We start from the raw sequence: 11,545 nt of genomic DNA on the forward strand, positions 1-11,545 counted from the left end.
ATGGGATATGGAGTTCCGGTGGTGGGAATTATATGGAGTTGTATCCCTCTTATCCTATGGTTTTATCAGTGTTGCCTTTTTATAAATAAAAAATAATAAAAAAGAAAAAAGAAAGGAAGGAAGGAAGAAATGGGCCCTGTTCTCTAACCCCTATAGTGTCAATGGAGAAGGCATCTATCCCACCCCAGTAATGAAGAAGCAATTCCCTGCTCCTCTGCAGTGCTGTCAGACTATGCCTAGTGTGTAGCTATGCTGTTTCCCCAAAACCATTTATTGAAAGTCTCTCTTTTTTATTACTTTGTCCAAAATTAACTGTCCATCTGTGTGTTTATTTCTAGTCTTCCCATTCTATTTTATGGATCTGCATCTGTCTTTATTACAGTATGACACAGTTTTGGTTACTATAATCCTGCCATGGTCTTTTGTGGTGCCAGACAAATTTCTGCAACTATATTCTAAAATATACCTTTTAAAAATTAATGAATTTCCATTAGGTGGTAGTAGAGAGCCACTAGAACTCTGAAGCTGAAAGTACTTGTTAACCTAATTAAATTCTGTAACAAACTTGGAGGATAAAACATTTATTAATGGGAGTCGGGCAGTAGCGCAGCAGTGCAGCGGGTTAAGCACAGGTGGCACAAAGCACAAGGACCGGCCATTTCACGCCCCCGGCTCCCCACCTAAAGGGGAGTAGCTTCACAGGCGGTGAATCAGGTCTGCAGGTGTCTGTCCTTCTCTCCCCCTCTATATCTTCCCCTCCTCTCTCGATTTCTCTCTGTCCTATCCAACAACAATGACATCAATAACTACAACAATAAAACAAAGGCAGCAAAAAGGAATAAATAAATAAATAAATAAATGTTTTTAAAATGTATTTAAAAGAACATTTATTAACAACTTCAGTCTAGAGTTTAATTTATTAATGCCAAGTGATATACCTTATTCTCTTTTGAGCAGTGTTTTTCCGCTAGGTTCTCCTATAACATACTCATCTATAAACTGACCTGAGATGTTCCAGAAGTGAAATTGGACAGGTTCATTAAGATTAGAAGTATATGGGGGGCCTGGTGTTGGCACAGCTAGTTGAGCACACACATTACAATGCACAAGACTCCAGGTTGGAGCCCCTGGTCCCCACGTGCAGTGAGGAAAGCTTCAGGAACAGTGAAGTACTGCAGGATATCTCTGTGTCTCTCCTCCTCTATCTGCCTCTCCGCTCTGAAATTTTTTTCTTTCCTATCAAATAAAGAAAGAAAAAGAAAACAAAGAGAGAAAGATAGAAAAAGAAAGAAAGAAAGAAAGAAAGAAAGAAAGAAAGAAAGAAAGAAAGGGAGAGAAAGAAAGAAAGAAAGAAAGAAAGAAAGAAAGAAAGAAAGAAAGAAAGGAAGAAAGAAAAGAAAATGACCACTGGGTGTGGTGGATTTGTGTACAGGTACAGAGCCCCAGCGATAACCATGGTGGCATAATAATAATAACAATAATAATAGAATTATGGAAGAGACACACATGCTGATGAAAAAAAGAAATAATGCTTACTTAGATGAGATGAAATTGTAGTCATAAACACTGAATCTGAAACATTTCTTTCATAGAATTTAGTATGGGTGAGATGTATAGGTGCCTCTTTTGGGGAGATGTGAAACTTTACCCCTATGAAAGTAAGTCTTGGGAAACAACATCTCCTTTGGATATATATGAGTAATAACAGATATTTGTGAGAGAGATAAGTATTCAAAAGCAGAAATAAACACAAAAGGGCTACAGTGCAATGTTTGTCCAGTCTACCCATCAATTTGTATATCTTGGCCCAGTTTCTGTGCCCATTCCTGTATTCTTTTTTTTTAATTAATTAATTTATTTTTTAATATTTATTTTATTTATTCCCTTTTGTTGCCCTTGTTTTATTGTTGTAGTTATTATTGTTGCTGTCGTTGTTGGATAGGACAGAGAGAAATAGAGAGAGGAAGGGAAGACAGAGAGGGGGAGAGAAAGATAGACACCTGCAGACCTGCTTCACCGCCTGTGAAGCGACTCCTCTGCAGGTGGGGAGCCGGGGTTCAAACCGGGATCCTTATGCCGGTCCTTGTGCTTTGCGCCACCTGCGCTTAACCCGCTGCGCTACAGCCCGACTCCCAACCATTCCTGTATTCTATTCCATCCCCAAACTAATTCCAACTCCAGGGGCCAGGAGATAGCTCAGTGGGTAGAGCACATACTTTATCATGCACAAAGACCTGGGTTCAAGCCCCTAGCCACCACAAGGGAGCACCTTGCAAAGGGAAAGCCATCATGTGTTTCTGATACCATCTGTATCACCCTGGTCTGTAGAAACTTTTAAACAGGTGGCCAAATTCACTTCACTATAGCTGAAAGTCATCTTTCTCCTTAAATTAATTTCTCTTAGTATCTAAAATTTTCCAGAGCTGGACATCAGTTTGATTCTTGAATGTGTTCTTTTAGAACCTGGCTCATGACCCTTTGTTCTCTCCCTATGCTGGGTCTTATTTAATTTTCATTTATTCTAACTAGCACAAAATTCCAATTTGAAATGTGATTTTAAAGGCAATTCTACTTTGTAACTATTGAATGGGCATACTTTTTAATATATTTATTGATCATTTATACTTTGTAAATATCTATTTAGAATTTGATCATTGTTCTCTTGGATTATAATTAAATGCTTTAGTTGTAAATTATGTGTTATGCAAATACAACTCACTTATGGCCTTTGTATTCTTTCTTTAACTCTACTTTGATAGAAGCTTCTAATTTTAAAGCAACCAAACTTATTAATGTTTGCTTTTTATTTTTTTACATATGGGTGTCTTATTTAATAAATATTGCCTACCTTGTTGTCATATGGTTATTTCTTTTACAAGTCTGAAAGGTTTTGTTTTTGTTTTATTTCAGGGGAGAGCACGATCGCAGTCCCCCACTACCACAAATTATGCAGTTGAGTTTCCCACATTTGGTGAAATTGCAGGGGTTAGCACATCTGAAGTGCAATGGATGAGCCTTACCCTGGGAAAACCACCTTCATGATCATGGTATCTCCCCTGCCAGGTAAGTATTACACATCTGGAAGTTTTAATGTTTGTTTTTCTTCAATACTGTAGACCTTAGCTCACCTGGAATTTGTTTCATGTGTGATGAGTAGATGTCCAGTTGTTCTTGTGTCATTTATTGAACAGCAATTTTTTTACTTACTGCTCTTTGATGTCTGCTTTTGATATGCTGTCGAGCATTAAGCCAGCTCCCCTGAATTCTTGATACTATGGCCTATTTACATTGTTTTGCCTGAAAGATCCCCACCCAATTCCATACCTTTGATCTATCTTCTTTCTACCTCGAGACCTGCCCTGCCTGCAGGGTAACATTAAGCCCACCGGTTAAAACCTTCACAACAGTTGCTAAGGAAGTTTCTTTCTACTTTAGCTCACTTTTTCCTTTTCTCCACCCCCTTTCCTAGCCATTTCCTTTTCCGACTTACCACTTCCAGTTCTATCCTGTAAAAGCATTGTCCTTCATCAATAAAGACACATTGTGTTCCCACTCCGCCACAAGTTCCTGGTCTCTCTCCCGCGTTGCTGAGTAAGCAGCAGCTGGCTCCGGTCCAGTTCTCTCCAACCCAGAGAGTATGCGCCTGGGAAGAAGGCACCCCCATACTAGCCCGGCAATATACAAAAGAACCTAATACAGTCTTGCCATTCTATACTATTTGTGCAGTGTCTATACACCCTACCACATCATTTTCATTATAATAACTTTATAACATCCTGCTATATAGTCAGGAAATCCCCCAACCTTTCCTGTATCAGTGATACTTTGTCTCTTCTTAATTCTGTATTAGTTCATTTCAGCAACTATGGAGAGTGTTTTAGGAATTACTGTGAAGTTGTAGAACATATTGGTGAAAACCAATATTTGTATAATATATACAGGTTTCCTAACTATGATTGTTTTCCATTTATAGTGGAAATCTTCAATGTTTTTCATTGTTTTTACTTCCCCAGTAAGATTTTGCATATCTTTTCTTTCTGAGAATTTACTCTTGATTATGATAAGTTTACTATAAAGTTGAACCATTTTAATATATTTTCTACTCTTTTTTTGGTAGACGAGATATAGTTTATTTTTGTGTATTTATTCCAATTCCTTTCTAAATTTTATTAATTTTTTTTCCTTTATTTTATTTTACTATATTTGATAGAACAGAGAGAAACTGAAAGAAGATAAGAGAGGGGATCGGGTGTTGGCACACCTGGTTGAGCACACATGTTAGAATGCACAAGGACCTAGGTTCAAGTCCCCGGTCCCCACCTGCAGGGGAAAAGCTTTGCAAGTGGTGAAGCAGTGCTGCAAGTGTCTCTCTTTCTCTCTCCCTCTCTATCACCCCCTTACTTCTCAATTTCTGGCTGTCTCTATCTGATAAATAAATAAATATAATACAATAAATTTTAGAAAAATAAAATGCCTATTTAAAAAAAGAAGATAAGAAAGACACCTGCAGCACTGCTTCACCATTTGAGAAGCTTACCTCCTGCAGATGAGGACAGGGGGCTTGAACCTGGGTCCTTGCACATGGTAATATATGTGCTCAACAAAGTGCACCACTGCCCAGTCCCCTATTAAGTTTTATGTCTTGAATTTTTTGTGTATTTTTTTCTGTAGACAACTATATTACCTATAAATAATGAAAGCTTGCTTTCTTCCTTTCCTAAGGTTTTGATTTTTTTCTTTCATCCTTCCTACCTTTCCCTTCAACTGCTGTTTAAAAGTCCCCTATTGCCTAAGTAATTCTACTATTTCATTTTCCATTTCACAGCATAAAATTTGATTTTTTTCATAAAAGCACTTATCCAAGAAGATCTGTACAAGCCTATGTCCATCACAGCACTATTTCTAATAACCAAAATATGGAAACAACCCAACTGCCTAATGTAGGTGGACGATTAAGGATATAATAGTATGTATACACAACAGAATACTACTGAGCTATAAGAAAAGATGAAATGTTCTATTTTGCTACAATGTGGAGAGAGCCAGAGGAGAATCATGTTAAGCGAAACAATCCAGAAGGATGAACACTAGATGATCTTACCTATAAATCTGAACTAAGAAACAAAGCAAGGGAAAATACAAGGCAGAACTTTAATGGACTGTGGTCTATTGCAGCAGAACTGAGGATTCAGGGTGGGAGCTGAGGGGTGGTATGAAGAGGACCTGGGGACTATGGTGAAGGAAGATGACAGTTTGGTGGAGGGTTAACACCTTTCTTGGAGAGATGTGGCACTTTAGGCGCCGGGTGGTGGTACACCTGGTTGAGCGCACATGTTATAATACACAAGGGCCTGGGGTCAAGGTCCCAGTCCCCATCTGCAGGAGGAAAGCTTCACAATTGATGAAGCAGTGCTATAGGTATCTCTCTGTCTCTTTTCCTCTCTATTTCCCCCTTCCCTCTCAATATCTGGCTGCCTCTCAAATAAATAAATATGATACAAATTTTAAAAGAGAGAGAGATGTGGAACTTTATCCCTGTGACAGCAATCATATAAATCAACATTTTTTTCAATAAGGTGATAAACAAAGAAAGAAAGAAAGATTTGACTTCAAAAAAGGGTTCACCTCCTTTAAATTCAATGCCAATGGTGGATTCTTAGCCTTGAAAAGCTGGTAACAAAACACTCAGCAAGATAAAAAGGGGCAAAAAATGTTCTTTCACACCCCCGAAGCCAGGGAGAACAATGAGTGTGTTTTCCTTAACATTAAGTTCTCTTTGCAAATTATATTTCTAGTGAGAACAATTTGTCATAACCCCTAGACTTCAGAGGTCTTAAGCAAGCAATGACCCTTAGTAGGTAAAGCATCTGTAATTTTGACCACTCACTTTGCTTGGCAATTTATTGCCTTATTGATAACATTGTTAACATCTTCAGGAAGATAAAATTACTTGTGAATATTTTTAGTCAAACCAGAAAAATTATGACTGCATTTTTCCCTTCTCAAACACAGAGTAGAATGACGCTGCTGGACTTTTCATGAAACAACATGCAAAAGACAGTTGGAGGACTGAACTGAATAGAGAGTGAAGACAGAAAGAGGGTAATTTCATGGTGAGTCTACAACTGGGCACAGAATAACATGTTTTTTTAAATAAAATAAAAGGAATCTATCTATCTTTGGGAATTATTGTCCTCAGCTGGCTCAAACTTGTTGTTAAAGTGTTGTTATATTTTAAGCCATCCAGCACACACTTACCATTAAAGATTAATGTTGCTATTGTATCTGAGGTTGTTGCAGAACATTCAGCTATAACTCCTTAACAAACAGTAATTAACAAATCTTTCCTAGAGGTTTGTTCTGCCTGCTTTTTACTATTCCTGAGATGGCTTTCCTAAAGTCATCCTGTTTATTCAGATACCCTCACCCTGACTTCACCAAGCAGTTGCCCAGGTGAAAGATGATTTCTCGGCCCTTCTGCTTATTGAGAAGGGCCAAACCAAAGAGCTGGAGAAGGAGAAGCAGTTGGAACTGAGAGCATAGAGCTGAGCTAAGCTGAGCAGAGGACATATGAGGACTGAACCAGCAAAGGAAGAAACTGACTGGGAGTGCCAAACAGTGCCAAGCCAAAGACACACACACACATACACACACACACACACACACACACACACACACACACACACCTTTCTTGTCCTTTTTGTCCTTACTAATAAGGCAAACGCTAGAAGAACTCCTCCCTGAAACAAAGGAATAGAGAGACTGGTCTGAAAAAGATTCCTCCTATCTCCTACCTGAGGTTATCAAAACTGTGTTTTCTCTCCTCAAATGCCATTGTTGTTATTGTTGTTGTTGTGTTTTGTTTTAGTTCCAGACCGCTGTTGAATTTTGGCTTATGGTGGTCCAGGGAAGTTTATCTGGGACTTTAGGCATTTATTCTATCCAGAATTAGCTCATGCTACAAGTTCTGGACCCTGAATTCTGATGGAGTTTCCCCTTTACACCCTTTAATTGTTAATGATTAACAATTTGGGGTGCATGCATGGGGGTGAGGGAAAGGAGTAAAAAGTTAGCTTGCTTAAATGTCCTCATGGTCTTGCAAGCACAAGGAAATGGAGGGGAGGTTAAACCTGGAATTTGTAGGTGTCTTTTAGACCTGGTACAGATATTTGAAATTATTTTTATACACTACTTCAAAATCATTCCCTCTCTGTTTCTATCTGAGGGGGGGGGGGAAGTCATCCTGGAGTAACGAAACTCCAGCAATACAAAAAAATTTAAAAGCTTAAAAAACAAAGTGTGTGTGTGTGTGTGTGTGTGTGTGTGTGTGTGTGTGTGTGTGTGTGTGTGTGTGTGTATAGACACTATGCAAGCCAGGGCATTTCCAGTCTTCAAGTTCACATGAGAGAAGTCTGTCTAGCAATGTCCCTGGGCGCCTATAGGAAAAAATAAAAAGGCTCTACATGTGTGGAAATGGACACCTGTAAGAAAGAATTAAAATTACCTGCATCTCCTTGGGAGGCGGGCGGTGGCGCAGTGGGTTAAGCGCACGTGGCGCAAAGCGCAGGGACCGGCGTAAGAATCCCGGTTCGAGCCCCCGGCTCCCCACCTGCAGGGGAGTCGCTTCACGGGCGGTAAAGCAGGTCTGCAGGTGTCTATCTTTCTCTCCCCTTTCTCTCTGTCTTCCCCTCCTCTCTCCATTTCTCTCTGTCCTATCCAACAACAAAGCAACGTCAACAATGGCAATAATAACCGCGAGGCTGCAACAACTAGGGCAACAAAAGGGGGAAAAAATGGCCTCCAGGAGCGGTGGATTCATGGTGCAGGCACCGAGCCCAGCAATAACCCTGGAGAAAAAAAAAAAAAATTACCTGCATCTGCAGTGGCCTGGTGCTTCCAACCCCAGTTTCCACAGCTGAAAACAATGAAGTAATTTGCATAGGGACATAAAATGAACTTGTCTGATCTGGGAGAAAGCCCATAGGAAAACCTGGAAAATACTGAAAAAAGTTGGTTAAAAAAAAATGGGGGGGAGGAACTTGGAGGGGGTCTATCTGGGGTGAAATACCAGTGCCCCCACACTATGTTTTATTATTTTCTATTTTTTATTAAAATGTTTTTCCTGGCACAAATGAGGTTATGGGGGCTTCTTTTTTTTTTTAATTTTTTAGAAAGATGCAAAGAGAGAAGGAGAGAGAAACACCAGAGCACTGCTCAGCTCTGGTTTATGGTGGTGCAGGGGATTGAACCTGGGTCTATGGAGCCTCAGGCATGAAAGTCTGTTTGCATAACCACTATGCTATCTCCCCCTCCCTGGTCATGGGGGCCTCTTAAGGCAAGGGGCAACCAAACCCAGAAAGGCATATACCTTTGGCTCTGTTTTAAGTCTGAGATAACTCACCAGATAAGGTATTGTAGTAGGGGAGGCAAGAGGTAACAAAGGACACAGAGGCCACCTCTAAGCTTGGCGAGTAGACTTCTAGACTGACATCTACATGGAAAAATCACATAGGAGACAGCCATGTTTCAGGGAGATGAGAGATGGGTGTTATTGAGATAACGCAGGGATAGAAAAGAGAAAAAAATACACACTGTAGAGGAATGTAGACCAGAGAGAGCACATATGCACAAAGGTCTTTTATAATGGGTTCCAAGGACATGGGACCCTGAGGGGATTTATTGCAGCCATTGTCTTCAGGTGCTCACATCTGCATTTTATGGCAGATGGAAAGAGAGATACTGGTGTAGGATGCAGACACATTGGCACATCTTCTTCCTGGCTACCTGCAGGGTACAGGAGAGGTTGCTAACATCCTTCCTCCAAGGAGTCTTCCCTAAGCAGACCCCTAACAGTATGCTCTCAGGTTCAAGCCTGAGAGGTGCTATGATACCAGAAATAAAAGCTACCCTTAAAAGGAAAAGGGCGTGTTCTTTAACACTTCCACCATCTCCCACAACTCCTCTCATTCATCCTCCTCCAATTCAGCCCCTGTCCCTGCAGGTGGGAAGCCAGGGGCTCAAACCTGGATCCTTACAAAGGTTCTTGAGCTTAGAACTATGTGTACTTATACCTGGTGCATCACCATCTGACCCCCCCCCCCCAATCTACTCTCTGTATGACTGTTGCCCCATCCTTGATGAGGTCACTCTTAAGATCTGGGCTTTTAATTTCAACTTTCTACTGATTACCCTGATACAGAAGGGGAAGTCTAAATCCAGAACACAAGTCGTGTGGGCATGAGAACTCAGATGTAAGTAGTGTTGCTTTCTAGAGAGGAGTGGAGATACCCAGGCCCCTCAGCCTGTTCACTACAAGACTGTTGCCTTCAAGACTGTTGTGCTTCAAGAACCCCTAAGTATTATGGTGTGTAACTTGGTATAGAAAAAACTACGTTTCCCAGAATTCCTAGTACCAAGCAAAAGAAAGGAGAAATTGCCCCAAAAGAAGAATGCAAGGCAAATGATTGGACAAGAGGGGACCTGGAATCTGACCTATGACTCAGTTATAAATACCACGAGAGAGGAAGAAAAAGATCAGAAAGCAGCAGCATGGAAGAAGAACTGGAGATGCACTTGAGCTGGACCAAGCAGGGGACATGTGAGAGCTGGTCCAGCAAAGGGAAAAACAATGACTGGGGCATGTAGGGGGCAGCAGCTGTCATGAGCATTTCTTCCTTTCTTTTCTCCATTTTTCTTTCTTTCTTTCTTTCTTTCTCTCTTTTTCTTTTTTTTTTTCCATTTCTTATTTGTGATTAATAGTGGGTTACAATATCGTAAGATTACAGGGTAGTCTGACACCCACTACCAAAAGACATTTCTTTTCTGAGTGTTTTTTTATTGTCTCTGACTTAAAGGCAATAAAACCCCATTTTCATTCAATTAATTAATATATTGGTTTTATAGTGTCCTCTAGTAGGTAATAGCCTCAAATTAGTGATTTCTCTACTAATCTAGGCAAGAACCTAGTGATTTCTCTACTAATCTAGGCATATTAATTTGGGGGATATGAGCTCTCCCTGTAATAAGCCTGAGATGGGGGACAGGAATATATGCATAAATTTAATCTTATTTCAGAAACTCAAGAACCATCCAGGATGACTTAAACATGACCAGAGATTCAGCCTAAAGAGAATCATAAATTTTCTCCTACCTTAACCCTAGCCCTGATCATGAATTTTCTCCTGAATAACTTTTTTTTTTTTTTTTTTTTTTTCCTCCTCCAGGGTTATTGCTGGGCTCGGTGCCTGCACCATGAATCCACTGCTCCTGGAGGCCATTTTTTCTCCCCTTTTGTTGCCCTTGTTGTAGCTTCGTTGTGGTTATTATTATTGCCCTTGTTGACGCAATTCGTTGTTGGATAGGACAGAGAGAAATGGAGAGAGGAGGGGAAGACAGAGAAGGGGAGAGAAAGACAGACACCTGCAGACCTGCTTCACCGCCTGTGAAGCGACTCCCCTGCAGGTGGGGAGCCGGGGGCTCGAACCGGGATCCTTACGCCGGTTCCTGCGCTTTGCGCCACATGCGCTTAACCCACTGCGCCACCGCCCGACCCCCCTGAATAACTATTAAGGTATCTCCCCAGCCCTAGTTTTATTTTTATTTTTATTTTTTAAAAGATTTTATTTATTTATTTATTTATGAGAGAGAGAGAGAGAGAGAGAGATAGAGAGAGAGAAAGAAAGAACCAGACATCACTCTAGTACATTTGCTGCCAGGGATCAAACTCAGGATTCTCATGCTTGAGAGTCCAGTGCCTTAGCCACTGCGCCACCTCCCAGACCACTCCAGCCCCAGTTTTAAATAAAACTGTTATTTGGCTGGCACTAATTATTTTTCAAATACATTAACTCACAGTAGTCTCTTCCTTAACATTTGGAAAATTTATGTTGCTCCTTTTTCAAATCTTTGAATTTGTGTTTTCATTTTACCCCCGCCATAGAATTGTTGTGTTTTATTTGTTTGTTTTGTTTTGTTTTTTCTCAATCCTGCCTGCATCCTAATAAAATAAATGCTTGTTTTGGGAATTTTTTTCCTTGTCTGCCTGTTGCTCCTTTGCAACAGAATATATTCTTCTAATGGATATCTTATTTCTTGGTCTGAGTATTTTAAATGTCATATAGATTAAAATTACACAACAGATATACACAGTTGAGCAAACAAATAATATAAATATAGATAAATAAAAGTATATATATTTTAAAGTAAAGTTAAATTGGAAATGTATCTCTTACTAAAATGAACAAGGAATTTATTTTCTAAGCTTCATGTTAACAAATACTATTTCTTGTTATTATGAAACTTGTTCTATATTATTTCTATTCCTTTAAAAAATGTTAACATGAAATTACTAAACAAAAAAAAAACTTTCTCACATAGATAAGCATAGAAATAAAGTAAGTTGTGTGCACCTATGTTCATAGCAGCACAATTCATAATAGCTAAAACCTGGAAGCAACCCAGGTGCCCAACAGCAGATGAGTGGCTGAGAAAGCTGTGGTATATATACACAATGGAATACTACGCAGCTATTAAGAACAATGAACCC

At 39.8% G+C, this 11,545-nt stretch overlaps 1 non-coding gene across 1 annotated transcript; it reads right to left on the reverse strand.

Annotated features, from left to right (window-relative positions):
* Positions 1-2,907: 2,907 nt before the first annotated feature.
* On the reverse strand, positions 2,908-3,071 carry LOC132538342 (U1 spliceosomal RNA). The gene has a single exon (XR_009549739.1). It is a non-coding gene; the product is annotated as a U1 spliceosomal RNA (small nuclear RNA).
* Positions 3,072-11,545: the final 8,474 nt, after the last annotated feature.

The sequence above is a fragment of the Erinaceus europaeus genome, chromosome 4 (genome assembly GCF_950295315.1).
Source record: "Erinaceus europaeus chromosome 4, mEriEur2.1, whole genome shotgun sequence".
Taxonomy (NCBI): domain Eukaryota; kingdom Metazoa; phylum Chordata; class Mammalia; order Eulipotyphla; family Erinaceidae; genus Erinaceus; species Erinaceus europaeus.